Source organism: Vombatus ursinus, unplaced genomic scaffold (assembly GCF_900497805.2).
Source record: "Vombatus ursinus unplaced genomic scaffold, bare-nosed wombat genome assembly UNPS02010639.1, whole genome shotgun sequence".
Taxonomy (NCBI): domain Eukaryota; kingdom Metazoa; phylum Chordata; class Mammalia; order Diprotodontia; family Vombatidae; genus Vombatus; species Vombatus ursinus.
The window spans coordinates 752,556-765,405 of record NW_020950417.1 but is presented as its reverse complement, the minus strand read 5'-3'; positions in this window follow the sequence as shown (position 1 = coordinate 765,405).

Sequence of the window (12,850 nt, the reverse complement as noted above, 5' to 3'; positions counted from 1 at the left end):
GGCCAGATAAGCTACATGATCATTGGCTCAAACACTTCATAGTAGCACATGGATTAAGAGCAAAACACTTTCTTAGCTTCCTCTCAAGCATAAGCCCGATCTCATCTTTCTTAACAGAGGGCATGACATTTCTACTAACAGAAGATGAGAACAACATTCAGAATATAGGTCATGTCCTTTAAACAAAGTGTTCACAGCTTGTCTCACAAGAAAAAAAATCTATAGACACAAGGAAACAATATATTATCTGAGGAGCAAAAAGGGTATGCTAAGAGATCACAGGAGTATAAAGAGCAACTTATTATCCATTTGGTAATTGCTGAACATATCACAAAAAGTACTGTGACACACTGCCTTTCTTGATGATCACAAGTCCTTTGATTTAGTTGTACATATGTGAATTGTTCATGTTTTGCACATTTATACAAGTATTGTGTGAATGATATAAAGTATTTGATGTTTACGTGGAAAACTGTTTGCCCTCAACTCTTTAAGTGGTTATTTGAGTATTTGATGCCATCCAGCATTTCTGGATCAGCAATGAATAGTGTGTATCTTCCAATACAAAGGACCCAGGACCTTCTTGTTGGCAAGTTGGCAGAGCAGTAAGCAAATCTAAGCCACAATATGCGTGAATTTTTCTTTCTGGGGGTGTCCAAACCCCGATGAGACATGAAGAACTTTCTACTGTTGCTTGTGCGCTTTGTTACTGGCTGACTGACCTATCAATCAACATTAGGTCAGCTTGTGATAACCTACCAACCAATCAAAATAGCCCTTTCCTATGCTAATGTCAAATACAGGAATAATTTAATAGCTCACATTTATATAGCACTCTGAGGTTACAAAATGCTTTAGGTGTAGTATATGATGTGATGCTCACAGAAACTGTATGAATTAGTATTATAAATATTTTGTCTCTATTTTATAAATTGGAAAACTGAGAACTTAAAAAAAAATTAGAATCTCACATTGAATATTAGAACAGGAAGAATCTTCAGAGATCCCTGTGTCCAACCATTTCATTTTACAGATAAGGAACCTGAAAACCAGAGTGCAGAATGACTTGCTTCAGGTCATTAGCCAGTAAGCATTGGAGCTGGGAATCAGACTCCAGTCTCTGGACTCCTGGGCCATTGTGTTCTACACTACACCACCTGTCCCCTAAAGTCAGGAAGGTAGTAATGAGAAGAGCTGGGACTCAAAATCTATGAATCCAGTTCTCTTTTCCATGTGTGCCATTGTCAACAGCCAATGGTGTTAGAGGACACGGGGCATCTCAGTGTCTCTCTGTGAAATGTCTATAGGAATATATTATTGTGCCTGTGTTTGATTTTCAACTTTTAAAATAATCTATTCAATTTCATTACATTTTACAATTATTCATTGAGAACCTGATATGTACAAGGTACTGAGCCAAATACTGGATGGTACTGTGGAAATAATAATAATAATAATAACAATAATAATAATAATAACAGTGAAGAACATTTATATAGCGCTTTAAGGATGGTAAGAACATTACAAACAGTATCTCATTTTATCCTCTCAAAAACTCTGGAAGTAGGTGCTATTATTATCTCCATTTTATAAATGAGGAAACTGAAGCAGATACTGACTCACCCTGGGTCACATAGATAATAAGTATTTGAGGCTGGATTTGGACTCAGGTCTTCCTGACTCCAGGTTTAGTATTCTATTTACTGCATCACTTAGCTGATTTTGTAGTCAGAAGATTGGGTTCAAATCTTGCCTCTGCTATTTTGTAAGACCTTGACCCATGGAGTATCAGTATAATCAACCTTAGACTATAAAAGGACTATTTTTATGGTTTATTAAGTTATCACAAGTTGGCTTAATATGTGATCTTATGACACTTGAAATCCCTAAATCCTGATTTCCTCCCCCAATGAAATGAGAGGACTGGACCAGATACCCTTTGAGGTTCCTTTCTTCCCTACATAATGATAAATGGGAACTTTATTTCATTTCATCTGGGGGAACTTGGTTTCTTCATTGATAAAATGAGGGGGTTGGATGAAACAAAGTTTTTTTCTACTTCTAAATCTATGATCCTCCAGTAGATACCATAAGTAAGAAAGAGAACCCAAAGGAAAAAAGGAAAAAAAAAAGACATAAAAGCCTCTTTCCAGTTCATTTTGGTTGACTTGAAGATGAAGGGGAAAAAAGGAAATATTTTAGCTGCCAGGTGTTTTGACCTCAAATTGAAGACCATAATAGTGACTAATGATGTCAAGGCTGAAGTCTATGTTTCACTCAAAGTCAGAGGTCCACATTGAGATATGTGTCTATTCCCTTCTTCCTTTTACCCTCATTTTGGGTTTGGAAGGTTCAGGGTTTCCAGTGTCGGTTTTGGGATAGGTAGGTAAATCTCATGAGAGCAAGTTTTATCCTAAATCCTTCATTTATGGCACATCTAGGTAATAGGAGAGGCAGGCTTTTCTCCGGGAAGAAAGGATAGTCTGTAGCATTGCTAGCTGTCTAGGGTTCCTTTTGGGGAAGAAAATCAAAGCTAAATGGCTAGGCAGTTTCTTTCTTTGATAAGGACTCTTTTGTGGCAGTGTGATTTAGAAGATGAAAATCTGAATTCTTGGGTTCTGCCCAACTCAGACCTTATGTGAAGCAGAAAAAATATATTACCTGTGTAAACTTGGGCACATAACCTAACCTGAGTTGATCTGACCCTTTTCCTCTTCTGTAAAATGAGGAAGTTGGTACATCTGGGGTTCCTAGTCAGGGAGGGGTCTGTGGATAGATTTCAGGGGGTCTGTGAACTTGAATGGGAAAAAATTACATCTCACGGTTTCATTTGTAATCCTATGTATTGTGTTTTATGCATTTAAAATCATTATTCTGAGAAGGGGTCCCATAAGGTTGAAGAGACTGCCAAAGGAGTCCTTGATTCAAGGGGTTAAAAATTCCTGGACTAGATGACCTTCCTATCCGGAAAAGTTTCTCCTTTTATATTTTGTAGAATCACAACACTATCCCATCCCACCTTTAGCACTCTGACACATTCCTCCTCTAACACATTCTGGCCTATGTACTAACTCTTCACAAAGAATACTTTATCTCCTATCTCTATGCCTGTGTACTGGATGTCCCCCAAGCCTGGAATGCTTTCCCTCTTCACTTAATCCCTCTTGGAATCTGTTTCCTTCAAGACTCAGCTTCATCTGCCTAAGACCTTTCTCAACTAAACTGGACCTTTTCTGCTTTCCTGGGCTGCTAGTGCATTCCTCTCCAAAGTAACCCATACAAATAAAAATATACATAGATGTGCATGTTGCATTAGAATGTAAGCTCTTTTGGGGTAGAGATTGTTTTGCTTTTGTCTTTATAGTCCTAGGAGTTAATACAGTACCTGGCACAGAGTAGGCACTAAATACTTAATTGATTTCCCCCTTAGGCTTTGTAGTTGCAGAACAGTAACTAAATGAAGGGTCTACAAGTAGAGACTATAAATTCTGAGCTATGAGCAGTAGAATGTGATGAGTGGAGCAGAGTGAGGCAACTTGCTCTTCCACAAGGCAGGCTGGGCAAATTCTTGATGCCAGGCCACAAGGTTGAGTTTCCAGGAGTGGCAGGCCATTTCGGGTCCCTGTCACCATTCATTACATTAATGAGTGAAGGATCTGAGTTGATTTTAAGTGAGGAACTCCCTGTGTGACTTAGTAGACAAGATCTAAGGAGTTGTCTGGGTCACTGAGAGGGTTATTGATTTTCCCAGGATTATAGTAGAGTTAGTAAATATTGGAGGTGGGTATCAGAGTATCAGAACTCGGGTCATCCAGCCTCCAAACCCAGCAAACAATCCATCACACCACAGCTGCTCACATCTGGCTATCTCTACTCATTAGAAATATAGAAAGTACAGGCTAATTAATGGGTCAGCGGTCAAATGCCAGTTTTGCCGTCTGGAATTATCTGAAACTTAACAACATTTTGCTGAGGACTCCAACTGGAGTTAAACATTTCTTTGACACATTACATATTTCACCTTTGTTTGTGTTACCTGGAATGTCTTCAATTTGCCTCCTTCTTCACCCCCTATCCCTAAACATCTCCATCTCTCAAAAGCCTTCTCATCCTTCAAAGGCCTGGTTCCAATGCCATCCCTAATGTCTTTATCATATATTTTGCACTATAGTTACCTGAATATATGTCAAGTCTTCCCACTAGAATGCATCCATGAGGGCAGGGATGAGGTCTTATCAATCAATCAGTCAATCAATAAACATTTGTTAAGTGCCTACTATGTGCCACTGGGTATATAAAAAGACAGTCCCTGCTCTCAAGAAGCTTACAATCTAATGTAGACTTTGTGTCTCTCTTCAGCACCTCAATCAGTGTTCTGAGTGCACTTAGTAAACATTTGTTGATTTTTGTGGAATGAAACATCCTCCATGAAAACTTCTGTGACCCATTAATTGGAAGTGACTTCGTCTTCCTCAGATCTCCGTGTACTTTTTCCTCTTCTCACATAGTTATCAAAGTTTTATGAGTATTATTACATTTATCTACATACATATCTTTATTCTCCTTACACCCTAACTCTCTTATATATCCCAACTCCTTCAGAAGTATGTAAGCTCCTTGGGAGCAGGAATCATGTCTTTTTTCTTTGCACCATGCAAGGCTCACTTAGAAAAATACATACTCATTTTTTCCTTACTAAAAAAAGAGAACTATCACTCATAGTGGGAGGTTACCAGATCACTAGTGAATGAATAAATGAATTTGGGTTCATATTACTTATGACCTGTAATTCTAGGCTGGACATGCATAGCCAAAAGCCCTAACTTTCTCACTTTACTGGAGTGATCCTTTGAGGTCTATGAGTCATCCTGTAAAGACTAGACTAGCTCTGGAATCCTTTTAAGGTGGGGGCCAATGAAGTTGTTTTTGTATATTTTTTGATAACTGAATTTCTATGTAATTGGTTTTCTTTTGTAATCCTGTGCATTTTATTTTATACATTGAAAAACATTATTCTGACTATTGTACTATAAGAAATGGCAAGCAGGCTGATTTCAGAAAAAAAATGGAAAGACAAAAACCGATGCAAGATGAAATAAGCAGAACCAGGAGAACACCGTACACAATAACAGCAATATTATATGGCGATTAACTGTGAATGACTTAGCTCTTCTCAGCAACACAATAACCCAAGACAATTCCAAAAGTCTCACGATGAAAAATGCTATCCACCTCCAGAGAAAGAACTGTAGAATGCAGATTGAAGCACACTGTTTTTCAGTTTATTTTTTTCTGTATTTTTTTTTTGTTCTGTGTCTTCTTTCCCAACATGACCTAATATGGAAATATGTTTTACATGATTGCACATATATAACCTACATCAAATTGCTTACTGTCTCAGGACGGGGAGAGGGGAAAGATGTAGGAAAAGAATTTGGAACTCAAAATTACAAAAAAAAATGAATGTTAAAAATTATCTTTTATGTAATTGGGAAAAAAAAGTAAAAGAAAGAAAACAAGAAAAACATTATTCTGAGGACTATAGGTTTCACTGGATTGCCAAAAGGGCATTAACCAAAGTCTACACAAAAAATGTTGTGAACCCCCGTAATCTAAGGGGATCAATTGCTCTGTGGTAGATACTGTAGAATGCGCAATTTAGAATTCCAGATCCATCTGAATGCTTCCTAGAACAAATGTAACTTATAGGGGAGGGGCAAAGAGGCTGTAATCAACTGAGTATCTTTGGAATTTTGTGAACCAGAGATGACTCAGTACTACTTTAAACCACATGGGATTGTTGCTTATCATGGTGGTGGAATTTCAAGTCTGGAGCCGAATACTCCATTTTCTGGTTTGGCCAGAAACTGGATATAACACTTTAAAGTTCACAACACACTTTATATTCCCTATTTCTTCTGTGCCTGATAACAACCCTGTGAAGAAGGTAATAACACTAATAATAATACTATTTTACAAGTGTTTTTATTTTAATTTTACAGATAACGAAACTGATACTCAGAGAGGTTGCCACTTTCCCATGGTCATGAAGGTAGTAAATATCTACCTAAGAATCACATAAAGGACAACAGAGAAGCACAAAGTGGGCATGAGCAGATTGTGATACACTTCAAGCAAGTTATTATTTAGGAGAAGTGGTATAAAATATATCAAGTCCAAAAATGTGTGATTGAGAAGATGAACTGATTAGCTGGTGAAAATTTACTGATGGATAACCTGTATATTCTACTAGTATGCTGATGTCAAGATCAGACAGCTAGACGGGATGATGGATAGAGTGCTAGCCTCAGATTCCTTATCTTTAAAATGGGAATAATAATAGCTCCTACCTCCCAGAGTTGTGGTAAGGGCAAAACGAGACTTAATATGCATATTAAATATAATATTCAATAACATGTGTGTATGTATCATATGCATGTTTGCTTTCTATATAGTGCTTTAAAAGTGCCTTAAAGTGCTATACAAGTGTTAACTATTATTATTATTATTATTATTATTATTGGAGAAGGCCAAGAGGATATTGGGTGGGACTTCTTAAAGCTAACCTGTTGGAGAACAAGGACAATTGTCACACAGGATGAGTGGGCATGGATGGGTTGTGATTGGCTACAAAGACAAAAAAAAAATGAAGCAGCCCCTGTCCTCAAGGAATTTACATTCTACTTGGTGAGACAACTTTGTTTTTGGATCCCTAACACCAACCACAGTATTTGGCACACGATAGGTGCTTAATAAATGTTTGCTGATCGATTGATTATATCCTTGGAGAAATTTCCTATCGATGAAATCATGGATCCACTGGAATGCTGGAGTGTTAGATTTTAGGCAGCTCCATTTTTAGCCATTATCCTAAAAGGGACTAGCACAAGGAATTTTTTGGATCTGTTGCAAAGCAAGCACAGATCTGTATTTGTTACCTTTTTGTAGATAATTCTGGTATCTCAAAATTTTGTAGCAGAGTTTCAGGCAAGTTTAATTTTAGGAAGGTTTTAGAGTGGTTTATCAAGGTGTTCCAATTACCTAGAACAATCTGTCAAATATTTTTCTCCTACCAAGTCTCCTTTGCTATAAATGGAACTTGGTTCAAATTAATTCTGAGATTAAAAAAAAATCTCTTAACAATGTGTTAAGGAATTCCACTCTTCAATAGAATGACTACCAGGTCTGTAGTTACATAATAATCCAATGGAAAGAAGCCAAGTACTATTAAAAAAAGCCGAAATCAGTTACCCCTTTAAACAGATTTCCTCCATTTGATTTAAAAAGTATTTCTCTTTTGCTGTCAAGTTTCATTAGTGCAAAACATGAGATACTTAGTCTGAAATCATTAATAACCAGTAGGATCCCCAAAAGAAATAAAATAATTTATGGTTTCCTTTTTGAAATGAGCCACCTTGAACTATGCTCTTGAACTTTGGGACCTGTTCCAGCAGTTGGTCAGAAAAACTCTTGGCAGTACAGGAAGTAGTGATTGTGATTAACCAGTCCATGTGGCCATTTTTCATTTGGGTAGTGTGGCTCAGTACTTCAGGATGACATGATTCCAGTGTAATGTTTCAGTTTAAACATTAAAATGGTAGGTACATGTCCCTTGGGTACTTTTCAGAATTATGTCTTAGTTTTTTTTTTGTTTTTTTTTTGGTGAAGCAATTGGGATTAAGTGACTTGCCCAGGGCTACATAGCTAGTGAGTGTTATGTGTCTGAGGCCAAATTTGAACTCGGGTCCTCCTGACTCCAGGGCCGGTGCTTTATCTGTTGTACCACCTAGCTGCCCCTGATGTCTTAGTTTTAATGGATTGATTCAATTCCTTAGATAATTATAAGGTAGAAACTCCCCTTGCAGTTTGGCCTTTATGAAATAGTCTTCAAAATGTTCTGCATTTCTTTGCAGTTACTATGGAGTTGTTTCTGTGTATGCCAGAGATCATCTCCTTCTGGCAGTGGACAATGCCTATGTGACATTAGAAAATATAAAATATATACATACCCAGAATAATACTCTCTGAATATTCTCCATCTACCTAATACCATGTTGACCAGGGTATTTGGTTTTGTTTCTTTTTTGGAAACTACTCATCAACACAATACCGACTAGACATCTCTCAGTCTTTACATGCAATTGACTTTGGCACAAATGAAATTTCCAAACAAGCTCTTGATTTGTAGTCAGGGTTGACATATTTGGATTAGCAAATTATTCTATATGCCAAAACCCAGCAGTGATGAGCTACGTATCATATTTGCATCTAGTGAAAGAATTCATACAGGGGGAAAATCTGAGACTAAGGAGAACCTTAACCTGATTTTTATAATGTGAATAAACTATAAAAGAGAGCCATAATGATGTGCTAGAAATAAATAAATGTGAAGCATCTCTATGAAAAGAACACAAATTACCAGTGTTCAAACATCTGCCTAAAAGGGAAAATACATTAGGCATATGCTTTAAATGCTTTTTTCCTATTAATTAAAAAAAGAGACATTAACAGGATTTGGAAACATGATGAAAGTCCTGTGGAAGACTGAAATCTTTCGGGTTTACTCAGTAGAGCCACTCCAAGGTAATACATATGAAGAAAACATTCTGGTTAGAGCAAATGCTTTCTCTTTGACCTCTGGTTCTTTAGTTAGGAATTCTGGTAAAGCATTTAGAAAATAGAGAATGGACAATAAGCTTTCTAACTCACGAGCTGCTGAAATATGTGAAGTAGTAGCAATATTAAGCCCTAAGTGAATTTTAATAATGGTATAAAGCAATTTTAAAATTAGAAAATTGGGTTGACAGACAATGCAAAACTCAGCTTTTTTTTTTTTTTTTTTTGGCCAGGGCATGAGTATGCAAAATTTTGAACCCATGATTCCATCAGTAGCAGTACTCCTAGCATAGATACACCCTCCACTGATGGAGATCAGTCACTCAGATGTAACTTGAAGTCTTCAAGTTGGAGGGCTAGGGGAGGACTAGGAAGGTGCCCACAGTCATATTGCTAGTTTGTGTCAGTGGTAGCACTTAAAAGTCTGCCTGACCCCAAGATAGCCCCTCTATTCACTACATCACACTGCTTCTCAGATTATGAAATTTAATGGAGGCTAAAATGGAAACTCACAGAATAGCCCATAGACTTGTCATCTTTTCAAGACTTTGCAAATTGTTAACATATATATCAAGTAAATAAAATACTTCTGGGTTTTATATGGAAACCTAAACTCTACAGCATAATGTTGGCTTCTATTTTTTTTTTTTTACCACAGAAGAATATCCTGAAACTTTATTGTTTTTGCAATACCCTTTGATGCTCTGATGGACCTATGACATCACAGGCATGGATACAATCTCCAAAGATGCTGATCAAAACCTATCTATGCTTACTTATCCCATGTGACTCAAGTCCATTTCTCTGTTCTGTAGGGGTGCCACCCAATGTGCTTGCAGTCTTCTAGACCAGGGGCTTGTAACTTGGAGCTCATGAACTTTAAAAAATACTTTGTTAACTGTATTTCAATATAACTGGTTTCTTTTGTAACCCTAAGTGTTTTATTTTAAATGATTAAATGAGATAATTTAAATTTTTTTTGATTATTTATTTTTAGTTTTCAACATTCACTTCCATAAGCTTTTGAGTTTTAAATTTTCTCCCCCTCCTTCTTCCCTCTCCCCCTCCCCAAGATGGCGTGCAATCTGATATAGACTCTACATATACATTCCTATTAAACATATTTTCACATTAGTCATGTTGTAAAGAAGAATTATAACCAATGGGAGGAACCACAAGAAAGAAGAAACAAAACAAAACAGGAGAAAAAAAAGAGCAAATAGTACGCTTTGATCTGCATTCATACTCCATAGTTCTTTCTCTGGATGTGGATAGCATTTTCCATCCTGAGACTTTTGGAGATGTCTTAGATCCTTGCATTGCTGAGAAGAGCTAAGTCTATCAAAGTTAGTCATCAGACAGCATGGCTGTACAGCATTATGAGATGGTTTTTTTTAAAAGTACTTAGCACAGTGCTTGCTACATTGTGGGAGTTATATAAATACTTAGTCCTCCTCTCCCTAATTTTATGAATTTAAAAACATTGTTCTAAGAAGAGGTTCATAGGTTTCTACAAACTGCCATAAGGGTCTATGACACACAAAAAGGTAAGAACCCCTGTTCTACATCTCTTTAAATTGCATGTTGGAGCACATAGCACAGGGGTTATCCCTCATTCTTGATACATGACTGACCCATTGTCTTTTTCTGCCACACATCTCTTTGATGACACCCTTCATACCACTATGCTGCTTCTGTATAGTTCTTCTTTGCACTATGTTTCAGCCTACTCATACCCACCATGTGCCTCTCCAGTGTCCTTTGGGTGATCTTCAACTTTAATTTTTTTAGACTGGGATTTTCCTGACTCTCAGCTATACAGTACCACTGAATTTCTTTCTATTTTTTTTTTTTTTTTTAGTGAGGCAATTGGGATTAAGTGACTTGCCCAGAGTCACACAGCTAGGACGTATTATGTATCTGAGGTTGAATTTGAGCTCAGGTCCTCCTGACTCCAGGGCCGGTGCTCAATTGCCACCTAGCTGCCCCCTTACTTTCTATTTTTTTTTCTACTGTTATAAAAAATACAAATTTCTTCTATAGTGATGACTTTTACTTTGTATGCCAATTACTCATGGACTTTGTTGAAACATAGTAAGTTTTAATATCATAGATGCCTATAAATACACTTTGAGAACTTGTTTGAAGTTTCTAGTAGGAAAGCTGAGTTCCTCTTATAACCTTGACCAAAGAATGGTATTGTTCTGTCCAGGAAGGCTGTACTTTTCAACTGAATGTAAAGCTCTGAGAGGGGTGGAGTGATACAGGCACCCTTCAGCTAACCTGTCGAATCAACTTAATCAGTTCTGGCATCAATGGGAAGATAGGTATTTTGACTAGATCACTTTCCCATCTGTGTAAGAGGTTCAAGCTGCAATACTTTGTGTAATATTATTAGTTTAATTGTTTGCATGATTCAGAGGAAATAGTTTTATTTTCAGAAAGGATTCTCAATGGATGTTAGAGTCAAATTACACTAAGAAATCTTAAGGTAATCATGGGATAAACATAATTATCCCTTCCCCTCCCCTGTCCTTGGGTTTTCATTTTGTATGGAAACATATGAAGTGACGTTTGGAAATGTATAATCTTCAAAGAGAAATTGTCCTAAAAGTGGATTCCTGTTCAGAAACTTCTAAAAAACAAAACAAAACAAAACAAACAACCCACCACATTTCTTCAGGAGGTAAGCCAGTATCTTCCACCGGTGTCTGTATACAAAGCATGATTAGAGGTTTTATAAGAGAGTGAATTTTAGATTATTATACAGTTCAATGAGCCAGCATAGCACTGCGGTTCAAATTAAGCTTCCATACCCATACTAAAATCTCTGATTCAGTGACTTAGTTAAGATGAATGTTAGTATTGGTATGGTTTTAGTATAACTATTTACCATTTTTGGTAAACATTAAAAGTGGTAGATAGGGAGAGAGCAGGGTCACCGCAGTGAAGTCAAGTGATTCACAATGCCACTGAGGACTCTATGAGTGACATTAGATTTAAAATAGCAGAATAGGAAAGAATCGTGCATTTGGAAGGAAGTATTAAATCAGCGCTCTGTAACTGTTCCATTGAATAATATGCTTGGAAATTTTAAAATGTGCCACAACCTACTTGGAACTGGGGGTGCAAGTATATATGGTCCTGCTGGTTTCAGTGAGGGCACAAAATTCAGCAACTGAGCTACTATGGGGAGGAGCTCAGATCAGGTACATTAAGTCAAAAGCTACCCTAGGCTAACTGCTGATTTAAGAGAGTGTAAAGAAGCATATGGATTAATGAGGGGAGGGATTCAAATTAAATAGACAGAAAGGCAATCTTTGCAGGGTAGGAACATGAGGCAAGGTACAGTTTGCTGTGAAATAACTTTAGATCTTCATAATATGATTAAACTCTTATTGGCTTCTCCCCTCCCTCCTTTTGTTGAGACAGTGGTCAGGAAGTCCCGGGTTAACTAAGTGGGTTACAATGTAATTTTCTTAGCAGGGATGTAATTAATACTAAAGCTTACTAGGGAGTTGCTGACGGGACCAGTTAAACTAGCTGAGAGTAGTTAATGATTGTTCAGTGAGGTGGTAGCCCTGCCTCGAATGTTGCAGATAATCCAAAGGTAACAAAAAATAAATAAATAAAATCCTAAATGCAGAAGAGCTTCATGGACACAAAGCTTAATTTATGTAGTCTGGTAGGTATCTGGTTCACAGGTCTTCTCTTCCTCCCCCTTACCAAAAATCCAATCATCTCCCTAGTGGAGAAAGTGGTAGAACACGAGTCTCAGTTCCTAGCTGCTCTCATTTGGTTGTGGTTCTGAATCTTATTTCACAACACCACAAGTGGACTTTTGAAAAACGTATTGATTGGTTTTCCTTGTATAGAGTTTCATATAGAACTTCCAAAATTAGAACATTTCACTTAAAAAACCCTCCCACAACCTGGTACACAAGAGAGGTCCAGGACTGTGTTCACCTTTTTTTGTTACTGTTTGGAACTTAAACTCTCTCCTCCATTCGGAAATTTTAGGGACTTTGAAGGGCTCTAAGACACAAGGACAGAAGAGGTAGTTTGATACTGGGATAAAGAGACTAGATTGAAATGGGTTGATAGGGGTCCTAATCCTGTCTTTATCATTCACTACCTTTGTGACTTTAGGCATGTCACTTAAACTCTGAGCTTCATTTCTTCTATCTGTAGAAAGAAGGGGTTTGGTTTTAGAAGATCTTAAGGTCCCTTCCGG